The sequence below is a fragment of the Pipistrellus kuhlii genome, unplaced genomic scaffold (genome assembly GCF_014108245.1).
Source record: "Pipistrellus kuhlii isolate mPipKuh1 unplaced genomic scaffold, mPipKuh1.p scaffold_m20_p_43, whole genome shotgun sequence".
Taxonomy (NCBI): Eukaryota; Metazoa; Chordata; class Mammalia; order Chiroptera; family Vespertilionidae; genus Pipistrellus; species Pipistrellus kuhlii.
In genome coordinates, this window is record NW_023425544.1 from 3,314,070 (window position 1) to 3,337,535 (window position 23,466).

General features: G+C 46.7%; 1 protein-coding gene across 13 annotated transcripts in view; it reads left to right on the plus strand.

The window, feature by feature from the left end:
* The window catches only part of RALGPS1 (Ral GEF with PH domain and SH3 binding motif 1), a 238,220-nt gene that overhangs the window by 21,146 nt on the left and 193,608 nt on the right, over positions 1 to 23,466 (plus strand). For 8 of the 13 annotated variants that reach the window (XR_006739872.1, XR_006739873.1, XM_036412036.2 and 5 more), the window contains exon 1: positions 5,984 to 6,227. The exons of 1 other annotated variant lie outside the window; for it this stretch is intronic. The gene's annotated coding sequence lies outside the window, so the exon portion shown is untranslated. Of the gene's footprint in view, positions 1 to 5,982; positions 6,287 to 12,085; positions 13,143 to 23,466 lie in introns of those variants that run through there. 4 more of the 13 variants (XM_045572037.1, XM_036412038.2, XM_045572034.1 and 1 more) reach the window with 3 other exon arrangements.

A 23,466-nucleotide genomic window follows, 5' to 3' on the forward strand; every position in this document is an offset into this window, starting at 1 on the left:
CTGGTGGTCAATGTGTGTCATAGCAATTGATTGTTCTGCCGTATGGTCCATTTGCATATTAGCCTCTTATTAGATGGGATGTTTCTCCTAGCCTGTAAGTTCCATGACAAAAGGGTTCCTGAACTGTTTCCCTCACCTGACTATCCTTAGCACAGGATCTGTCACCACAGCAGGTACACATTAAGAACTGAATGAATGAGCAAACGCATGTGTTCTGAGAGGGTTGAGCAGGACTGTTGGCTGGGAATTGGGTGGGGATCAAACCTGGCTTCTATGCTGCTAGAGTCAGCTTGCTCCTTGGTGTAAACCCAGATCTCTTCCATCTCACTAGGCCTTCTTTATGGGCAAGTTGGCAGTGAGGGGGCCTGGGGACTCTGACATACTCAAGGGCATGATGGAGAAAGTGCATTGACTTGCCAGTCTGGAGGTTTGGTGTCCAGCCACCAGAAGCAGACACACTGAGTCAGAGCTGATGTGCAGGTAGCACATGTATTGCTGGCGAAGACCCTTGGCAGTAGCTGGCTCTGCATTTGTCCTGAAGTCATGGTCTGCCTTCATTTTTGTTTCTTCCAATTACAACACATACAACTGTCCCAGCCCACTGGCTTTGGGGATGTTGATGATATCTTTTATAATGTTAAAGCACCACCACCAATCCCTTATTGCTTGCTGGGCTTCCTCTCTGTTTCCTGGACCATTTCAATGACTTAAACATCTCACATGATGTTTTCCACAACAGGACTAACTTGCAAACCTTTTGTCAGCAAATAGGGCTCATTTTTCTCAGAACACAAGTGGCAAAAAGAGGCCACCTCCAAGGAAGCAAATGTGTGCGACATTACAACCTACGGGAGTGCCCTGGAGCCCTCTGGGTCATTACTGTGCTAAGCTGGGCTAGAGGTATAATGCATTCACCCCTGAGTACCCTGCCTGGACAGCAGGACCAGAACTGCCTCTCTTTCCTCTCCAACTCAGACAGCAGTTAGGTCCCTGCCCTCATCTTCGAAAGGGCTTGTTTACTAGGACTTCTTTTGCTCCTACCTCTGCCCTAATGGAGCTTGGCTCTAATCAGTCTGGCTGGTCCTCTAGGGAGAGCGACATTCCTTTAGAGGCAGCCAGCTCAGTGTTGCTGGTGGTTGTGCTGTCTCCTCCAGCTATGTAGACAAGCCCACCCTAAGCTTTGCTGGGAAGACAGTGAGGTCCTGGCACTCAAAACATTTCTTCATCCCTTTTAGCCTCAGTCTTGGCACTCTGATCAGCCCTTGAACATTCTTCTTTGTGTCCCCACACAAGATCTGTCCCTGTCGTACTCACTGGGCCCCACTAGTGGCCGCGAGTGGCCCAAGCCCCTGAACGGATTGCAAATTTGTACCACCTTCAGGTGCCATGTGAATGTGTGTGAGTGCTTGAAAATGTGCAAATTGGCCCTAGCTGGTTTGGCTCAGTGGATAGAGCATCAGCATGTGGACTGGGAGGTCCCAGACCCAGGGCGCGTGCCTGGGCTGCAGGCTCTATCTCCAGTAGGTGGCATGCAGGAGACAGCCAATCAATGATTCTCATCACTGATGTTTCTATCCCTCTCTCTTCCTCTCTGAAATCAATAAAGAAATATATTTAATAAAATAAAATGTGCAAATCGGAGAAGTCATTCTGAATTGTTCCCCCTTTCCCAGAGTGCTTAACATGGAGGGGAAAGACCCTTTCACTCTTGTAAGAGTGAGAAGGGACCACCCAGGCTGTCTACTCCCTGACCCCCAATGCTGGGACTCTGCAGTCGTCTATGGAAGTACTCTCCAGTTCCTACCTGCCGGGGAAGCTGGCTGCCTCCCAAGGACTGCATAGCTGACAGCTGTCCATGCTAGAAAGTCCCTCCTCCTGACCACAAAAGCCACCTGCCTGGAATTAGGCTCTTGGTTCTTGGTTCTTGTCCATAGGACCCCAGCACACTGCAAATAGGCAAAGACAGCGGTCTGGCTCGCCCTCTCTTGGGGCTTTTCTAGACTTAATGTGACTCTGTGACTCGGCTGACCAGGAGGACATGGAGCTTGGATGGTCCCTAGAGGACCAGCCAGACTGATTAGAGCCAAGCTCTTGGTCACTTAATGTGACTCCCACCCGCTGACCAGGAGGACATCTGTCTGCTCACCTCCCTCCACTCCGGGGTTTTCAGAAACATGAGACATGTATCCGACAGAATTCTGTTGGAATTGAGGTGGTGGAATCCATAACTTGGAAGAACACTTCTTTGGCAAACAGATGACTTTTGTAAGACTGTTATTTTGAGTAGCCTGTCTCTGCCAGAAGTTCTAGTCATCGCACACCCGGCTCCCTGGAGCTGTTTTCAGGTTTTCTGTTATTTGTTTTAACCCTTCAGCTCCTTCCCTTTCTCCACTTACATGGCCAAATATTAGTGAGTCTCGAAAGGGACCTTGAATGTGGGAGCTCTGGGCTCTGAGAATGGACCCTGGCATCTGAATTTCCTGAGGCCTCACACAGATCTCTCCTTGAGCATCCTCTCCCTGGGTGGCCCATTCTCCTCTCCAGGGCACTCAGGCTTTCCTGGCCCCCCAGCACTGGCACTGGCGCTCTCAGCTGGGCAAAGAGGTTCTTGTCGTGTGTATCTTATTTGCAGAGGGGCCATTTGCTGGCTTCCTCTCACTTCCTCTGTTCTTTCAACACAACTGCCTCCCCACACTCTGGCCTCACTCATCCCTTCTTGCCTGCTGGACTCTGGCTGAGCTTCTGATGACATGGGAATGTTGTTAGGTGTTCCATAACGAAACTATTCATTGCCTTCTTTCCCTCCGATCCCCAGAATGGGCCTCCAGGAACCTCCTGCCCCAAGCTGTGTTGTATGGCCCCATGTCCAACTGCAGTCAGATATGGCTGCAGGCCCTGTGTGAGAGTGTTTCACCCTGAAGCTAGACCCAGCCCTTTGCTCTCCACAACTTTACTTGCGGAAATATTTTCCTCACGAAGTATCAGGTGCTGATGCATCACATTCCCAGCAGAGGTCAAACAAACTCTCATACTGTAAACAAGTGTCCTTTTAGCAACCTATTTAATGCCACTTTTTCTGCATTTTTGAGTTGTTGTTTTTTTGTTTTGTTGGTGATTTCTCTGTTTAAAATGACCCCCAGGCACAGTGCTGAAGTGCTGTCTGGTGTTCCCAAGCAAAGGAAGGCTGTGAGATGCCTTCCAGAGAAAACGCATATGTTAGATAAACTTGGTTAGAGAGTTGTTGGTCATGAGTTCAATGTTAAGGAATCAACAATATATATTAAGGTGTTTTTAAACAGAAGCACACATAAAAGAAGGCTATGTTTTGATTGATTCCCAACCATGTTGTGCAGAGCCTCACAGGAACCTAGTAACCCTGTATGTACCCTAGGAACAATGATTTAATTAGTGTTCACAATGATTTGATAGGGCATAACTACTGCAAGTAACAAGAGTGGATGCACTGAAAAGTAACCTTTGTAGCAAGGAATGCTGGGAAATGGAGTTCTCCTAAGTGTCCAGCCTCTGTGATGATACACGGGAGACCATAGGAGGGGGAAGCAAATGCCACACAGAATTTAACATAGGAAAATAAATGGTCAGGGGGCTGAAGAGGGTTGAGAGAGCCGCCAGACTGGGATGCAAACCTGACTCTAAGTGAAGAAGAGAGGAAAGGGAGTGTATGGAAATCATCAGAGGAGTCCCATTATCACCCAGGGACCTGTCCACCTTAGAGTCCCTGCCATGTCTGGCATTGGGTGCAGCCCATGTGTAGAGTTGCCTCAGTGCAAATGTGTTACTGGTTTCAGAGATCAGCAGCTGGGCCCTTGGTCAAGTGAGCTCCCCATAGTTGGAGGTTTGCAAGGTGCATTCTCACGGCCACTCGAGGGCTAACTCACTTTCTCAGGAGAACCTTACATGGTAGGCATTCTGATGATAACATCCTTTTAACCGAGAAGACAGGTTTAGAGAGGTTTGGACCCAGTGTAAGGCCACCTGGCTGGGAAGTGACAAAGCCAGCATTATTTCCAGAAACTGACCACATTGAAAATTTCACTCTCAACGCCTGCTCCCAGTCTCCCCCAGCTGCCCATGCTGATGGTTCACCGTGGGGCCACCTCACTATTGCCACTGTTACTGTGTCCCAGTGACGGTGTTCTTTTGTATACCCTCTCCTCTGCCTCCTGACGCCGGGGTCTGGAGGAGCACTACATTCTAGAATCCTTGTTGCACCTGGGGCTTGTTGGCCTCTGCCCAGAAGCTGTCTCTTGGGCACCAGGATAGGGTGGGTTGTGCCTCTGTATTAGTCATCTGTGGCGATGTAACATTTTTATCATAGGCTTAGCAGCTTAAAACAACATGCATTTATAACCTCCGTTTCTGTGTGTCAAGAGTCTGGCACCGAGTAACTGGGCCCTCTGCCTCAGGATCTCACAAGCATCTCCAGGTGCTGGCCAGGGATGCAGACTCATCTGAGGCTAGATGGCAAGGATCTGTGTCTGAGCTCAGATGATTGCTGGCATCATTCAGTTCCTGCAGGCGGCTGCACGGAGGGCCCGACCTCTTGCTGGCTGTTGGCCAGAGACTCCTTACTGAGTGATCTTCTCCAGAGAACAGCTCACTCACTACATGGCAACTTACATCTTCAAAGCCAGCAAAGGAGAGTCTAATGGCAAGATGGATTATAATCTTATATAACATAATCACATACATCCTAAATCCTTCCACACTCAGTGAAGGGGGTCACACAAGGCCATGGACATTGCAAGGCAGGGGCTATGGAGGCCTTGGTAATCAGCACCGGTAATGAAAATAGCTCCTTGAACGGCCCCAAAGCGGGGCTGTCCTCCAGGAAGTATTGTACAAATCTGAGTGGAGGCAGCTGGCCTGGAGGATCCCCCTTGGCGATTTCTCCAATTTTTCTCTCCACCTGTGGTCCAAAAGGTCCTTCTTCTCATTGAGAGGGACTCAGGAGGTGCTGAGAGCTGCCCACTCCTCCAGCACAACACGCTTTAACAGTGGGCGAAACTTAATTATCTTTTCTGATGATTATTCATTTGTTAATGTGAAATGGCAGAAAATTTCCTCAGAGATCTCTGAAGACTTAGAAATGGCTTCATTTCTACTGATTTTATTCCTTGTTTGTTTCTTTTTTTTCTTTCCATCAGCTTTCGGAAGCATAGTAACTAAAATCTTTCCATACTCTGATGTTATTGTAAAATAAATTTAAAAGTTGTTTAAAGGGTTTTCTACTTGTCGATGGGTCCAAGGATCATTCAGGGGAAGGCCGGACCTAGAGGCAGAAAAGAGGTGTGTGTGTGTGTTTTCGGATTTCCAAAACTTCATTGACCTGTTTGCAACTTATTATCTCTGCGACTTTAAACAAGTGACTACACCTCTCTGTTCACCTCATGGCACCTGGCCCTGAGTAAAGGATTTGGGAGCAGGGAGACAAGAGGCAGGCTCATTCCCCGCTTCTGCACCGTGTGGTCTGGGGCAAGCTCTTTGCCTCATGGGGCCTTATCTTGCCCAGCTGTAAAATAAGTGGGTTGGACTGGAGGCTCTTGGAGGTTTCTTATGGCTCTGACGTTCCGGGTTCTGTGCCTGCCTCCGAGTTGTAAAGAATGGGCATTGAGGTGTCTCTCACAAAACCATTTTTTTTGTTGTTGTTGCAAACGGTAAATCCCAGGTAGGGATTTTAGGGGGATTTGCTTGAGGCTTGGAATGATGTCTGGAGAGCGACGTGCGAGGTGCTATTTCTACGAAGGGGAAGGGCGTGGCGGGGCTGAGCGGGCGTGCGGGTAGCAGAGGGGCTGACGAGTGTCCACCGACCCGAGCAGAGGCCGAGTCCAGAGAGGACCACGGCCGCAGCGGCTGCGCACTGGCGAGCCCAAGCCGGCCGATTTGCGTGTCTCCGCCTCTGCGGCCAGCTGATTGGGGGAGCTGGTCGAGAGCTGTCCACCGATTGGCTGGGCGGCCCGCCGCTCAGGTCTAGGAGCGGACGGTTTCTACTGCGGCTGGGCACCCGCTCCGCTCCCGCGTCGGCCTGCGCTCCAGCTGCGCCCGGCCCGGCCCCGGCCCGGCCCGTCCCCGGCCTCCGAGCGAAGGCGCCGCTGCCGCCTGGGCCGCTCCCAGGGCCATGAGGAGGCGGCGGCAGCCACTGCGGCCCGCGTCAAGGTGACCGGCCGTGACTGCGGCGGCGGCGGCAGCGGCGGCGAGAGCGGGCGGTGAGGAGAGCGGCCCGCGGCGGGGCGGGGCCCTGAGGGCCGGGCTGGAGGAGCTGCAGGTGCGGGAGGCGGGGCCGGGAGGGGCCGCTGGGCCGGGAGGGGCCTGGGCGCGGGAGGCGGGCCCGGGGGTGGGGGTTCTGTCGGGCGGGCTTAGGGGCGCAAGGCCGGGGTCGGGGGCCTTCGGCGCGCCGGTCCTGTCAGGGCTCGGTCTGAAGGGCGGCGGGCGCCGGGATGGCGATGGGGAAAGGCCCGCCTTTGGGCGCGGAGGCAGTTCGGGGGGCTGAGGGGCTGCAGGGCGGGCGGGGGGCGGAGGGGCCGGTGGGGTCACGGGGTGCCGGTGGGAGGTGGCTGCGGGGAGGCCGGAGCGGCCGGAGAGCTGGTGCCCGAGGGAACCACAGGTGCAGGGGGCGGGGCGGGGCGGGACCCTGGTGCTCCCGTCCGGAAGCCGGGGAGCGGGGAGCGGCGAGCGGCGAGCGGAGGTGAGTGGTCCCGGAGAAGGGAGCGCTGCCTTCGCTGCCGCCGTCCAGCAGGGTTTGGGTGGAAGCAGGAGTTTTGGGCTTTCTGAGGGTCCTGGAGGCTTCGAGGGTTGCCTCTGGGCCAGAATGGCCTGCCAGGCCTCCCTGTGCTTTTCCTGAGACGAACTTGGGTCTCAGCTGTCCTGGTTGCTAGGCTGGCACTTCCCCCCTCCCCCGTGTGCCACGCCATCCCGTAAGTAGGACTTACCCATTTTTCACACCTCGGGGACTTCTCCAGTTGCTGTTGCAGGGGCCATGCCTAGGTTGGGGGGTGCTTGGCTTGCATTCGATGAGCAGCTGTTAAGAAACGTGTGTGCTTGAAGACGAGTTAGTGTGAAGCTTGAAGAGTCCTCCTGGCTTGCTGGCGGCTCCTGACCTCAGAAGCTGCTGGAAATCTTAACAGCGGTGGTCTCCATAAACCCGGTATGGCCGCCTGGTTAGGGGGCAGAACAGGAATGAGAGTTCAGAGGCTTTTTCCTCTGTATCATCTTGGAGAGTCTTTTTCTCTTTCGCAAAACGAGCATCATGCACCTGCCCTGTGTGCCTCCTAGGGGCCTTGTGAAGGTAGGATGGAGCTGTGCTTACAGAGCGAGCACCTCCTTGTAAAGTCATGAGCCTCCCTTGACTGTGTTGATGGGCAGGTTGGATTCGGGAACTGGGGGTCTGAAGAGGAGGAGATTTCTAGACCAGGTTCTTGTTTGAGTTTGGGATCAGGTTTGTGGTAGGAAATCCCCAAAAGATGAGTGCTCAACGCTGTCAGGCTCCGAGGGAGCCATGGCAAGGTTCAATGGGAGGAGGAAAATTTCATTGTTTGCTGACCTTTAGTCCCCAGCTCCAGTGAGGACTCTGAACTGGAGCATGAAGCTTAGGCTGGAGCTTTATGGAATCTCCCTGCTGATTCAAGTACAAACTCTAATTGTACCACACTGAAAGGGTAATTATAATAGATTCTTACAGGAGCAGAGAGAAGAAAGCAAGATGGTGGGGCTCCCTCCTAGGCAGAAGGGTGTCCCGAGTATGACCTTTCATTGTACAGTGCCTTTACCCCTGGCAGTTAGACCAATCCGAACTGCCATTCCTCCCACCTGTGTTGCATGGCCAGCAGAGAAGGCAGGAGGAGGCTTCTCCTGTATTGGTCTGCATTTGTCTTCACTCCAGAACATAGGGGACTTTTGGGGACCAACCACCCTGGTGCTGGCTTCTCTTACCACCACCAGTTTTGTGCTGGTGACCTAGCGGCATCGTGGGGAGGGCGTCTCATGGTTGGGTCCTTACACTGGCCTGTGCTCATGCGGCAGGTACCTGTCGGTCTAGCAGCAGCATGTGTGAGTGGTTCTGTTCTCTCCCGGCAGAAACTGTAAATGGCTGTCAGAGATTGGTGCCCTCCGGATAACCATCCTGCTCTGGGGATTACTAGGAAAATCCCAAGTTGGTGGCACATAAGGGCTAGAACCTGTGTTGGATGAGGGGATAGGCTTTTTGATGGTGGTTATTGCAGTGATAATATCCAGGGCTGAGAGACAAATTTCATCAATGGGAACTATTGCCTTCGAGGTTCTCTGCGACATAGCCCAGTCTCCCTTTTAAAATTGATTTTCTTTTGCAGTATGGAGGGTACGACCTCTGGTTTGGAAGTCAGACAGTCCTGCATCTGAAGCCTTATGCACCAGTTTCTTAGCTTCTCAGAGCTTTGGTTTCCTTATTTGTAAAATGAGGATAATTATGCCTACTTTGAGAGCTCATTATGAAGAGCAAATGAGATAAGATATGTGAAAGCACCTGACTAATAGGCACTCAGTATATGCTAGGGTCCATTTCTGCCCCTCCCTGCCTGCCCATCTTTCAACACAACAGGACAGTATGTGGCATAGAAAGAAAGCACTCACTGGTAGTGATTCTGAGGCTTTCAGTTCTTATGTAACTCTGGTCCAATCCTATCCCCTCTCCAGGCCTCCATTTTCTTAGTTGAGTGAGAATGTTGGGCTATGTGAGCATCAAGGGTGGTCCTAGTGCCCAGCCTGTGTTGCTCAATGGTTGAGCTTTGACCTATGAACCAGGTCATAGTTCAATTTCCTGTCAGGGGACATGCCCAGGTTTTGGGCTTAATCCCCAGTAGAGGGCATGCAGGTGGCAGCTGATTAATGATTCTCTGTCATCATTGATGTTTCTATCTCTCCTCCCTTCCTCTCTGAAATCAATAAAAATATATTTTTAAAAAGGTAGTCTTAGCTCTGGCATTCTGATTAGTATGCTCTCATGTTTTCTTGAAAGACAGGAGGGAGGAAACTAATGACCTGTTTTTTAGTTCTTTAAAAAATATCTATCTAGCACTGCCTGGCACAGAAAAAATACTGCAATATTTGTGAAATTAGTGAACCTCAACATGAAAGACAAAAATTGTTCAACAGTCTTATTTCACCCCAAATTAAGTTTATCCAATTTATGTTCATAAACATGCATAATTTTTTATGGTTATAATAATATGTATGTGAGTATTTGGGAAAGGCCTCACAATAAGTGGCTTCTATAAATTATGTTTTTTATTTTTAAAGGCAAGTAGTTCAAAGAAGGAACAAATGTAGAATTTCTTGCCTTAAGGTTCTAGTTCCTAGTTCTCCCTAGAGGCAAGCACTGTTACTATTTTTTAAATTTATTATATACTTTTCCTCTTATAACATTCTGTACACACTCTTGCTGTTTCATCTATTAACTTGATCTATTTTTGAAATTATTCCAACATTGGAAAAAATGTTTCAATTGGTAAGTAGACTTCCTCCTAAATAAATGTTTTTGACTGATATTGAAAGCCCAATTTTGATCTCCATTCTACCTCCCGCCTCAATGGTGTTTACTAAGTATTGGTTAGCAGTCATTGTTTAGAAGAATAACAAGAGACTGCCTTTGTTCTTCTCTAGGAAAGAAATGGCTTTGGGCCCAGTGAACAATAGACCAAAAGGTAATCCACCTTTTTATATTCAAGGCAGAGGACAGAGAAAGTAAAGACTTTGTTCACTAGTAATTGAAAACTGACTTCATTCACATATGATTCATAGTTCAGCTCTGTCACTTACTGTATTACTTGAGACAATTTACTTAATTTCTCTGTGTTTTAGTCTCCTTATCTGTAAAATGGATAATGATAATAGGACCTGACTTTTTTTTTTTTTGTGTGTGTGTGTAGAGGAAATGAGACCGTACAGATAAGTACTTTCAGCAATAAGCAGGTGGTAGTAGGTGCTCAAGAAGGGTAGCTGGTATGTTATTATAATAATAATAATCTAAAGTTGACTCTTATTCTTCATCAGCAGATATTTACTTAGCAGTTGAGGGTGAGCCATGGAGAATGAATGCCCAAAGTCCTACCCTTGAGATGCTCATATACTATTCAGGGAGACAGGCACACAGTCACTGATTATAAAACAGCATGGTGGGAGTGATGGTGGGGAGGTGGCCACTGTGGGGGCCATGGAGGCAGAAAACCATGACTTCTCCCTGGGTGACTTGAGAATGGCTTCCCAACTCAAATTTCCCTTCTTTGTGAAACCTACTCAGTTGTAGGCACAAGTGACTATTCCCAGTTATGCTCCTCTGACTTTCATTGTCTACACTGTGATGGGAGCATTGTTGCATGTGTATTACTGCACAGGTAGTCTCCTGCTTTCATTGTTGCTGAGTCTCCAGGATAAGCTTTTGTGGACATTGTGATGGAGCTCTGCTTAGACAAGTCATGCCACCAATTATTGGCAGACTCTTACCGATAAGTCATCAGGTCTCTGGTGAAACCCAGACTCTGGACTCTGTTACTTCATTCCTCAAGTATTTGAGTGCTGATTCCAAGACAGAAATGTACTGTGTCATATATCAGCTGTAGACTTTGGATATGGGAGAGGACAGAGTCACTTTGAGGGTGGGCCCTCTCTCAGGCCAGTTCAGGAACTGAAGGCTGGTGTCCCCAGTTCTTTCTTTTCTTCTGTGATTCCACGTAAATAATGGGTCTTCAATAGGAAGTAATATTATACTTTCCCTCTTAAATATTGTTATTATAAGGTTTTATTTTAAGTTTAAGACAGTTACTTGACTAATCAGAAGAAAATTAAATGCTTGGCTTCAACAATCAAAGGTTTCTTTACGATCATCTTATTGGAGAGGAAAGAAAGAATAATGAATGTAATTAAATTCATGTTTATGGATACAATAATTCTCACTCTTATATAAGCTTGATAACTAGGTCAAGGGAATCTGTACTTTTGGTACATTTCTAAATAATTAAATATTTATGGAAAACAAGTTAATAAATTTAGGAGAATTTGTTGTGTCTCTTTGTGGCAATAAAGTTTATTATATGGAATTAGTGAATTTCTCTATTTTAAAATATTTCTTATTTTGTGTCCTTTCTGTGGCTGTTTCTTTTCCCCTCTCTAGGCATCATTTATCAAACACTGTTCACTGGCATTTGAAGATTGTTTCCCCATTAAGCTGTCGCAACAAGCACCCTGATGTAGGATGTAATAACACTGTGTGACCAACAGCCACTTCCTTGTGACCCCCCTACTGCTTTGCAGAGCAAGAGTCTGCACTTCCTCCTGCCCTGATGATCTGAGTATGTCATTCCCTCTGCTCAAAACCCTTCGTTGGTTTCTAAATTCTTATAGTAAAAAGACCAAATTCTTAGCAAGTCTTGCATGGTGTAATTGTTGGTGATGTCTGTCTCCTCTGGTGTGGCATAATACAGTCCCATCAGATCGTGCACTGTGGCTGCTTTGATCACCATTGGATCCTCAACGCCTGGCATATAGGAGGTGCTCCATAGATGTTTGTTGAATGAGTGCCCAGGCACTGATTTAAATCTATAAAATGAGAAGGTTGTTGGTTGGATCTGAGGTCCCTTTATTATAAAATATCCCAACACTTTACAAAGTCTCTTGACAGCTGATTTTTCAGCAGCATATTTATTCTGCATGGTAGGTGGGGGTAGGCTTTGAAGTGCAGAGGGTAAAATGGAAGCTCAGAGAGTATAGACTGTTCAGGTTGTAGCTATGGGAGAAGTTTGGGGCTCCTCACATGTCTTTTCTCAAACCTTAGGCTGCCTCAAGGGGTGATTTCTGACATACAGTGGAGGAGTCACAAATGTGGTAAGGAAACAGGTTAATTGAAAAGATGTATTTGTAGTATTTTCCCTTGGTTTTCATTATTTTAATTTCCTGATTATGAAATTTGAGGAGTTGAGTTCAATTTGGAGTGATGGGTTTTAAGGTCTGGTTTCATTCTAGGGACCAGGAAACCCTGGTCTTTCTTGTAAAGGCTCCAGTATAATAATCATTGATACTGATAGCTAAGATTAGAATTCATTCTTGTTGCGAAGCTTTTTAATAAAATCAGAAGTTACTTGCTGATTGACTTGTACAATAGCTTTCTTTTGATATTTTCAAAAGATGCTGGTTGCTTCCATTAGCTATTTCTCTACTTTATCTCTGGGTAGACCTGCTACTGGGCTGTTTCGCAGTGAGCACTGCTGTGGCCTTTGTGCTCATCAGATACAGTGCTAGTCCTTCCCGAAGGTTAGAGATCATTGAGTCCACTCTCCCACTTTCTGGATGAGCATGGGAACTTTGCCAGGGTTTCATACTCAGGTGTCCCGATTCCCTACCCAGCAACACTCACGGACTTCAGCGTATCCATTTGCATATTGCAGTTTCTCAATAGCTGCAGCAGCTCGTGGAACATTGTGTATAGACCATGGCCACAAAGAAGCATTTCTCTCCAATGAAACCTCTGCAGCAAGGTTTTCTGTTGAATCTGCAGTGTGACTGCATGGGAAGAGGACCTAAGACCTGACTTAGTGCATATCTCTGGCTGAGTAAAGGCAAGGCATCTGATGGACTCTTAGCAACACACACACTGGTCATAGGGGCTTCATCGTGATATTAGAGGGCTCCTTAAGGGCGAGAGATCCTTAGAACTTAGTGTCACCATTGTGACCAGTATACTTGTGGAACAGAGAGAGCAGCCTGGTATTACAGAAAGATCACTGAATATGAAGCCAGAATTCCAGGTGTGTCAATTTGCTGTGACAACTGCTTCCCAAGTAAACAGCAATATCTCCCGTGTGGACACATCCTTTCTTCAGTGGGAAGCCCCAGTTTTAAGATCTGATGGTTTTGTGAGGATTGAGTCAGAGTAAAGAGAGTTGGGTAGTATTAAAGTATTGTACCAACAATCAAAGGTAGCCTTATTCCTCTTTGTTCCTCCCTGTCTTCCAGATGTACCTGCCTGCCGGCCCATCTGTCCATCCATCCATCCATCCATCCATCCACCCACCCACCCATTTATCCAGTCGTTCAGGGCCTGCGGAGCGCCAGCACTATGCTGACTGTGGGGCTACAGTAGAGGAGAAAGACAGGTCTGGTCCTTGCAATCTTTTAGCTTACAGTCTAGTAGCAGAGTTCAATACATATAAAAATAATAACAAGTATATGAAAAATTAATTATGATAATAGCTCCAAAAGAGGAGTACAAGGGCTTTGAGGTCACAAACGGATGGTTTTATCTGGCGAGGAGAGTCAGAGATAGCCTCTCAGAGGAAAGGTGAATTGGAGTTAGCCTGGTGAAGCACTGTATCTGTCATGGTCTCAGGTGAGCGAGGACCTGGTGAATTCGAGAAGCAACAGCAAGCCAGTGTGGCTGGGACACTGATACATGGGAGACACTACAGTGTTCCTGCCCCGGCATTCACAGCATTGATTTCCTGACCTGCACTGGAAATTCTGACAAATTCTACAGTTGCTCAGTCTTCTTCTTCAGAGCTCCCATCTGTCACCAAATCATTCTTACTGAAACATTCCTTCGTGATTTCCAGTATAGCAGCTGGGCTTATTTTTATTGCTTTAAAGATCTGTTGCTACCTATGCTTCTCCAGGGGATGGAAGAATACCTTGGTCTCATTAGTGGTTTTTATTCATGAAGTAAACCTTTACTGAACATGTAACTGGCTTGACTCTTTGTCCTTAGAAGTCCACAGACCTGACAGATAGGAATGAATAAATGATGCTGTGTCAGGGGTGGAAGTGGTGGAAATGGAAGCTTATGGGACCAAATGTTAAAGGTAGATTTTCAGTTTCCCAGGTGAAGGGTGACATACTGCAGGAGAGAGTGTGCGCTGTCTCGGGTGTGTTGTGTGTGCTGCTGGGATGAGGCTTGTGGTGAAGGGGGGAGGACAAGCTAAGGGAGATGAGGTTGGAGAAGTGGTTTGAGGTCAGTTCTCAGAGGGACTTGCAGGCGGTGCTCCGGAGTTCAGACATTATCCTGTGGTGCATGGAGAATCATTCTGGAGTTATAGAAGGAGAGAAGCGCCATCAGTTATGTCCTGGTGGAGGATGGGTGATGTGGGAGGAGACTGGAAGGTGGGAGGTGAGTAAGGGGGCTATTACAACCAAACCTGGGAGCTCTGTGACTTGGGAGCACATTGTTGGTCCCTTCTGTATTTGAGTTTGGGGAGCCGGAAAGAGACTGCTATAGAATTTCCAGAACTTTTAGGTTCAGAGTTCAGAGTGTATGAGATCTATCCAGACTGCCAGTGGAGGGAAGATCCTAAACTGGCAAAAGTGGAAATCCCCCTGTTAGGTCTAAATGCTTGACTGAGATCAGCTTACAGAATCCAGTGAAGAGGCCTTAATCCAAGAAAGCCAATGGGAAACTGATCTATGACCCAACATGTGTTTTGTATTATCCTGAACTCAAAGACCTAGGAGTGTAGGATGGAGGCAGAGACTGGGCTGTCACTGACCCTGGTGCTGAAAGCCACAGATGGGGAGTACTAAGAAAGGATCAGGGATAACTCGGAAGTACCTGTCCCTAATACCAGAGCCAACCACCTTGGTATGAAGCCATTTGTTTTCTAGAGGAGGAAAAAAAAGAGGGGTTAATGTTTGAGGAGTTGAGAAGCCCCAATGCTTAGGCAAAGAGAAAGGAGCAGATGGATGGATGGGAGTGCATGTTCCAGTACAGAGTGTAACATGCTGTTCAGCTCCTGTGGGATAGCATATAAAGAAGTGGTTCACAGTAGGGTGCAGAGCTAGCTGGTTTCAAATTCTGCCTTTGCCTAAGGACTCACTACCCAAATGGCCTGGGTTAGGGTGGCCAGGACCCTACATTCTTGGCATACCCAATAAGACATGTTGGAGACTACAGAGCCAGAGACTATGGAGGACATCTCCGAGTAGGTGGTTGGCAGAATTCAATGGGATGTTGCATATGGAGTGTGTGCCAGTAGGAAGCTCTCGATGAGTGTTATCCCTTAAAATGTTTGTGAGCTGTGGAAAGACTGGCCCAGTGATGACATGGTCAGTTATCATAGTCTCTGACTGGTATTCAGTGTTTAGACAAGACTGAATGTCGTGGTGTTGACAGGACACTGCAGAAACTGTAAGGGAGGAAAGCTAACTCTCAGTTGCTTGTGTATAGCTTTTGTCTTCTTGCACACATTTCATTCCCAGTATATCCCTGGGCATGTATTCTGCTAGCTCTTGGTAAATTGTTTATAACTCTCTTTCTTCTTATATATAATCAAATGAAGTTATTTCTTGAGCTTAATGTTTGTGGTTTACATAATTTGAAATAAAGTACAGTAAGCCTTAACAAATAGAGTATTGTTTATACATATATTTAGCAAAATTCTTGATAACTAATTTCAGACTAATGAAACTTTAAATCTATATGATATATAAGAGTATAAAAATGTAGAACTAAAGGATGTTTAAAGATTAGCTCAACTTTCCTGTTTTATATACAAGGAAACTGAGACAAGAGAAATGAAGATGTTGACTAAAGAATGGTCACAGTTGATGAGTGACAGATGTGGTTCTGGACCTTAGCCCCTGGATTGTCCAGGAGACCTTGAGTCCATCAGGACATATAGAGGAAATGTTTTTGGGTAAATATCTGTGTTCACTCAAGAATGAACAAATAGAAACACTACCATTCACAAGGACCAACCGAGGAGATCAGCAGCATGAAGGGAACTAAACAAGGCATTCAAGAACTAGAGGAAGAGCAGGCTTTGGGAAAAGTTTCCAAGCCTTTACTCACGAGACTGAAATACATTTCAAACATCATCATGTTTGTTCTCTTGGAGAAGTTATAGATTCTCTGAAAGATGAGATGATGAGTCAGCAGACAGATGAAAAAGGAGCTAGAGACTTAAAGAACATAAGGAAATAAATCACACAATGCCAGCATCTGAAATTAGCTGGCACTGCAGAGAGTTAAGGAGTAAAGAGGAGGATCCACTGCCCATCTCAGAAGGGTCAAGAAAGCAACAGGAAAGCCCAGACGTGGTGATGGACCAGATCGGAGATCAGAACAAATGGAATAGAAGTAATCCTCAATTTTTCTGAACTGAAGGAGACCTGAAGGGTTCATCATGAATCAGGCAAAACTGGAAAACTAGGTAACACTTAAAATAATATCCAGGTAAAGAAATTTTTAAAATTTGAGACTAAAGAGAGGATATATAAGCATCTAGGCAAAAGGAAACTTAAAGTCAAAGGGGAAAAAAAGACTACACTGGACTTAGACTTGCCTACAGTAGGTTCCAGAAGGCTATGCAGCGGTACCCATCGAGTTTTCAGGGAAGAGGGTTGTGACCCGATAATTTTATACTCAGCCAAGTTTCTGTTCACATTTGACAGTAAAGAAACTCATTTCAGTCATGCAAAGACATACCTTGTGTGTAGCTTTAGCAATAGCCATGCACCATTCCTGAGGAAAAAAATCACTAAGAGGTGTGTCTGGCCACTGAAAGATAAATCAAAGAAAAAGACCATGAATGGGCAAGTCAGCGTAGGAAAGGATTGGCAGTGAGAGTGGAACCATTCAAGTATAAAATTATTTCTAAATAACTGTTGTGATTGTACTTATAAAATAGAATACAAATGAAACAATTACTGAAAGAAGATAAAACATTAAACCATTATTAATAGAAGCAGGAATAGAATTCCTGCTCAAACCAGAGATCATGTGTATTAACACACTGCACTCCAAAGAGCGATCCAGCTGTGAGGGATGAAAGATTTGAGTAGTATGCAGAACACCTGGGGCCACTTGTATGGTTATTCCTCTGGGCATTATCTTTTCCAACGCCCTTGGAAAGACAGGGCATTAGCATGGCCCCTTCTTTCTGCAGGGTGGCACACTGTTGGTGGGAATGTAAAATGGTGCACATTCTTCAGAAAACAATTTGGCGGTTCCTCAAAAAATTAAACATCAAGTTACCATGTGACCTGACAATCCTACTCATAGGTATATACCCAAGAGAACTGAAACATATGTCTATACAAAAGCTTACACATTCCTTTCATAGCAGTATTATTTATAATAGCAAATGGAAACAGCCCAAATATCGTTAATTGACGAATGGATAAGCAAAAGGTGGTATATCCGTATAATGAAGTATTATCAAGCCATAAAAAACAAAGTACTGATTCATGCTATACCATGGATGAGCTTTGAGAACATTTTAAGTAAAAGACACCAGGCACAAAGGCCGCATATGTTATGATTTTGTTTATATGAATGTCTAGAAGGTTTCTCCTGGGGTTGATGAGAAGGTTCTGGAAGTGTTAATAGTTGCACAACTTGGTGAATATACTAGCAACAGCTGAATTCTGCAGAAAAGGTACATCTTATGGTATGTAAATTAGGTCTCAATTTTTAAAAATAGTTCTTTCCTCATTATTAAACATTAATTGTAGCAAACTAAGAAAACAAAGGTAGACAAAAAAAGCAACCATCCTCTTATTGGTAGTATTTGGGGTACATATATCTAGACATTTTTATGTGAGTCTCCACAAGCATGTTCTGCTTTAGCCTCTTGTAAGGTGTTCATATAGGAAGGAATGTTTTGCTTCCTACATAAGTGGAAACAATGGAAACAGTGCCCTTTTTGGAGTCAAAAGACCTGGGTTCCTGCTCTGACCACCTCGGGTTTGTGAGCTGGAGAGAGGCACTTCTATTTCCTTCCTCATCTTCAAAAGGGATTGTAATACTTTGCGATATCTTACCCACCAGAATGGCTAAAATGAGAAAAAGGAAAAGACCATACCAAGTGTTGGCAAGGTTGTGGATCAGCCAAGCTGCCAGACCCTGCTGATGGGCGTGTTAGTTAGTTTAGCCCGAGTTGGAAAACTGGCCTCATCTACCAAAGCTGAACATACACTTGCCTTGTGATCCTAGGTGTCAACACAGCAGGAAGGCATAAGAGTGTGTGCCAAAGTTGTGCTCAAATATGTTTATAGCGGCACGTCTGTAATAGGCAGACGGGAGAGAGTTGTATGTTTGTCAGTGGTAGGATGGACGGAAGATGCATGTGGTAAACTCCCACAAGGCAAAACTGTCATCAGGAAGCACTAATGAATACTCGTTCAGTGGAAAAGGATGGATTTTAGACATAATGTTCACTCAGATACAGGTTACATAATGTATGATTGCATTCATACAAAGCTTAGGAGTCAGTAGTGGCAGCCGGGGGGAGGCAGGCAGAGAAGAGGGTGTGGTGGGTTCTGGGGCTGGCTGCGCTCTGTCTCTTCGTCTGGGTGCTGTTCATGGGTATTCACTCTGTGACAGTTCTTTGCCCCGTGTGCTTTTCTGAACACATGTTGCACTTCTATAAAAAGTTTATTTAAAACTGAAAGAGGAAGCTTCTCAATCACATTGCTCTCACTAAAACTATTGTTAATGAGAATGAAAGTTTTTGTATTGTTGATAAATAAAATAAAATAAAATATTATTTTAACATATTTCATCTTTATCTCTTTGATCGTTTGTAGTTTTATAATGTACATAACATGCTGATACATTAGAACATATATTTAATTTACAAATAAATATATGTATGTGAGAGGTGCTTACTTTTTTTTTAAACTGTTGGTAGGGAAGAAACCAAAGGTTTGGCGAGCTGTGGCTCTAAGTCAAAACAGACGGGGCAGCCTCAGCAGAAGCCGGCCTGGCTGTGGGAAGCAGGTGGCCAGGGGTGAGCCTCAAGCTCCTCGGTCAGCATCCTGTGTTTGGATTGGTTTCTTGTTGCTGGTGCATGAAGTGTGGGACCAGGAGGTGGTGGTGGAACTGGAGGGAGGGGCTTTGGGGCCCTCAGGCATCATTGGTGAGCCAAACACATACATGGTGTGTGTGTGTGTGTGTGTGTGTGTGTGTGTGTGTGTGTGAAGGGATCCTTTTTCCCAGATTAAACCTGGGGTTTTCTCTGTGGTTCTTATGTCAAGGTTCTTTTTCTTTTCTTTCTCTCCCTACTTCCCCCATGTGCAAAAGCTTGTTGCTTCCCTGTTGTGCTGTCACCCTTTTGCTCCCATTGGTCGGAAGACAAATGTTCTGTATGTGACTCCCCAGCAGCTGTGGCTACCTGGACATCCTCCTTTCTCTCAAGCTCAGGTCCATGTAGCTCCCTGCAGGCCCTCTCCTCTCTTCTAAGTTCAGCTCCCTTCCTTGCTTTCAGCTGTCCTAGCTCCAGACCCTTCATCAGAAAGGGTCAGCTCTTTGTGTGGGTTATACTTGGCTATGGGAGGATTGGGTGAGGGAATATGAAGAAATGACAATTACTGGGCAACCAGCTGCCACTCTCCATTCTTTCCCCCTGCAACTCTTGCTCCCTGAGATCCTGCCCTCCCCATTTGGTACCTCTTCTAAGAATGCTTTCCAGCCTTCCTCTGCTCACTGGAGCTCGCCTTCCTTTAAACCTTTGTGGCATGTGTTTTGACCCCCTCTCATGGCCCTGGCCACATTCTGCATTGCATTCTGCTTTCTGATTTACCCTGTCCTTCCTGCCCTACCTCCTTGACTAGACTTTTAAGCTCTTTTAAGGTGGGAAATGTGCCTTGCTTATTATTGTATCCCATGCAGTGCCTTGCTTAATATCTTACAGTAGGTGCTCGGAAAGCAACATGGAATCTTTTAGGGCTCCCAGCATCTATCCCCTCTGCAGCCATGGCCCTCAGATCTTGATATAATGTAAAAGAATATGGCAAGAGGCAGAGAGTATAGGAGGTTCTGTTCAGGTAGGAGCAGTTACAAAAATGTTAAAAGCTGAAGTATTTTATATTTTTGAGATTTTCTTGTAGTCTTACCCTTCTGTCAACCCATTATCACAAAAGAGACAGAAGGTGAAGTTTCTGATGCTTTCCTGGCAGGGCCCCAGTATCCCTTGATGTTTTGTGATTAACTACAGGACAAGTAATCATGTAGTGCTTAGAAGAAGCAGTTCCCCAAAACTTACCAGTGGGATTGGTTTCCCCAAGGAGAACACTGGAAACAATGGTTGGCTTATGGTAAGCATATGAGAAAAAAGAGGTCACACTGCACACAGGTAGCAGAGTTGAGATTTGACTTGGGGTCAGTTTAGTTCTTCTCTACTGTCTGTGCTTTCGGTCTGATTAGAACTGGGCAGAATTGCTCCCAGTACAAGCAGCTGGTGGAGGACTGCCTCTTTCCTGTCATCACCAGGGGGTGGTGGGGGGCCCGCACAGGGCAGAGGATCTGCTCCCCACTTCGCAGCAGGAAGGTCATGGTTTGCCAGCTCCTTTTGTTGGGGCCCCTTGAGCAAAGGCTGTCAGGTTGTGCAGGGCCACAGGCCTGCTACTGCTGCAGAAGCTCGAATAGCCTGGCATGAACCAGTAAGAGAGCCCGTGCCCTTCAGCAGGCCAAGTCAGAGGACAGCTCATTTGCAGGGACAGCCTTGCACTCAGAGCAGGGGGTCCTGTGAGGCAGGATGGATGGAGAGGATGCACAAAGGCTGTAATTTATGGGGAGAGGACTTGCTGAGGGACGGGAGTACAGTGTACCAGAGGCTTTCTGAAACTGAAAACAGGGCTTTTGAATTTTAAAATCGATACAAGAACTGAAATTAGTGGTTTGGAAGGTCAAATAGAAGAAATGCCCCACGACCCAGAATAGTAACACAAAGAAGTAGAAATAACGAATTAAAATGTGAGGTACTTGGAGACCTTGTCCACGGGATCTGGCGTGGGAATAATGGGAGTTTCAGGGGAGAGATAGGAATAGGTGGAGTCGTCACTGAAGAAAATTTCACTGAATTGAAGAAAGATTTGATTCTTTAGATTAAACGGATTCATTAAGCTCACACTGAGACAGATACTTGGACCTGTTTTCTAGTAAGTTCCTAAACTCCAAGAAGAAAGAGAAAAATCTTAAAATCTTGTTGGAAGGAAGAACAGGTTGTTTTCAAAGGAAAGAGAATCAGACTCTCGCTGGTCTTCTCGTGTGCAACCCTGAGGCTGGAAGACACTGGATTGGCATCTCCAGACTGTCAAAGGGAGGGGCTGCAGCATCTGTGTACCTAGCCAAGATGTCACTCACAGTTCATTGCAAAGAACGACATTTAAAACCCGGGAGGGCACAGAACGTGGCATTATCTATTAACTGCACCTGAGGAAAGTACCTCGTGACCTTCTCTAGCTGAAGGACAAAGCAGATCAGAGATACTAAGACAGGGAAAGGAGCAGGGAGGAGGGATAGGAGATGACCTATCCCTGTTTACACTGGGATGTGAGACAGCAGAGTGGGCATGGCACCAGCTGCTCCAGTGACATTTTGACACCTGTTCTGGTCTGTACAGCTCTCCTTGTCTGGAAGCCATGTCTAAGGGGCTGAATGCGGGGGGAAGGGGCTGGAAGAGGGACTTCACACTCTCATCACAGAACATGCTCCCCCACAGACAGCACCTGGGATTCTCAGTGGGTTGGGTGCCTTTAAATGCCCCCTCGTTTACTCACACCCAACTTTCTGCATAACATTGTCTCCGATCTTACCCTCTGAGGACTATGGCCCTGACCACTTAGGAATGGATTGGTATGCAAGGGAGTGGGGGATGGGTGGAAGGGGAGGAAGCAAATGGAAAGCAAGGACCAGGCATGATCTTCACATGGGTGATTGCTGGTTGGGTGTGTTGAAGGTCAGTCTTTAGGGAGCCTGGGAACGGAAATGGCAAGTCTCACATTTGTTTACTTATTTATTTATTTATTTATATTTTTATTGATTTCAGAGATGAAGGGAGGGAGAGAGAGATAGAGATAGAAACATTGATGATGACAGAGAATAATTGATTGGCTGCCTCCTGCATGCACCACCCTGGGGAGTGAGCCTGCAACCTGGGCGTGTGCTTTGACCAAGGATTGAACCTTGACTTCTTGGTTCATAGGTCAATGCTCAACCACTGAGCCACTCCAGTGGGCCAAGTCTCACCCACTTTTAGCTGAAGTTTCTCTGGGGTGGATCCACATGGGTCTTGCCTGATCTGAACCTGAACCTGAGCCCAGTGCATTAGCCCCAGGTATTTGTGCCAATTCTACCCCCCTTCTTCCCCACCTCCCCTGTACTGCAGGGATGTTTGCACCTGCCAGAGCACCTTCTCTCCTTGAAGTCTTGAGCCCTTTTTTTTTTTTTTTTTTTTTGCAGGTGGCTGGGAGTGCTCATGGGGTGGCTTAGCATTGCCATCTTGCTGTAATCTTGCCCCTTTTTGCAGCAGGCTGGGGGAGTAGTTCATTCATTTTTATTGCGAACCCAACAGACTTTTCTGGGAGCTGTGCTGGGAACTGTGGAGAAAATAACATTTGAGCTCTTACACTGATCAACACTCCACAGAGGTGGCCTCAGCTCAGGAATGCCAGACATGTAAAGCTCTTAGATAGGTGCCTGGCCCCCGCCGGTTCTCCTGTGTGCCAGCTGGGCTGTTAGTTTATGCTCCCACGAGGGGAGTACAGTCCCAGATCCCCACTCTACAGACGGGGAAATGGAAGCTTCCAGGTCTTGCAAGTGTCATGTAGGTGGTAGGTGGCTGTGCCAGGATTCAAGTCCAGAACTGTTGGATTTACAAGTCTTATCTCTGAGGTTAAATGAGATAGGTGTGACTTCTGGTTCAGCAGGGAGGTGCCCAGAGAAAGGTATTCTGCCATAGTGACAAGTGCCACAGTAGGTAAAATGGAGGGTGCACAAAGGAGAGGCCCTTGACCCACACCCGAAGGATGGAGAAGAGACAAGTATTCCATGCCGTGTTCTCGGTGTGATCAGCATTGCTTCCCCTTCACCCAGGGGATATGCCTGTCTCCTTTGGCTTTCACTGCGGAGAGTAATCATTGAGGGCAGGGGTGTGTCTGCTCCTGCCAGCCAGATTCCTGGGACCTTTCATTGGGAAAGACCCCTCCTCTTCCAAGTACCTTGTGACCTGAGTCCCTGTCTTATGAATCTCCCAGCCTTCTTGGGGACACATGCACATGGCCTGGGTTAGCTCTGTGCTGCCCAGCTATCTCTCACTCCACTCCTGTCCCTCCAGTGAGCACATTGGGCTGTCCCATTGGGCTGCTTCATTGCAGTTACACATAAAGGAATGAAGCACCATTATAAGATTATGATTGAAAAGTAAGCTAATTAAACCCCACGATTGCCTCCCACCCCCACAAATCAAACTGTGTTCGTTTGCCTATTTCTCTCCCAGCCCTTATCCACAGGGCTAGAGGGTTTTTATATTCAGTTGTGCCTCTTGCCTCTTGCTTCCCTTTCACAGTTGGAAATGAGAGTTATCAGTTAGGAAGTGGCCACCAGGTGGCGCCACAACACCAGACATCTGACTCCAACTGCCTAAGTCTAATACCTAGTGGTGAGCTATCCTTGAAGTGCTTGTCTATGGAAGTTTATTTTCAATTTTC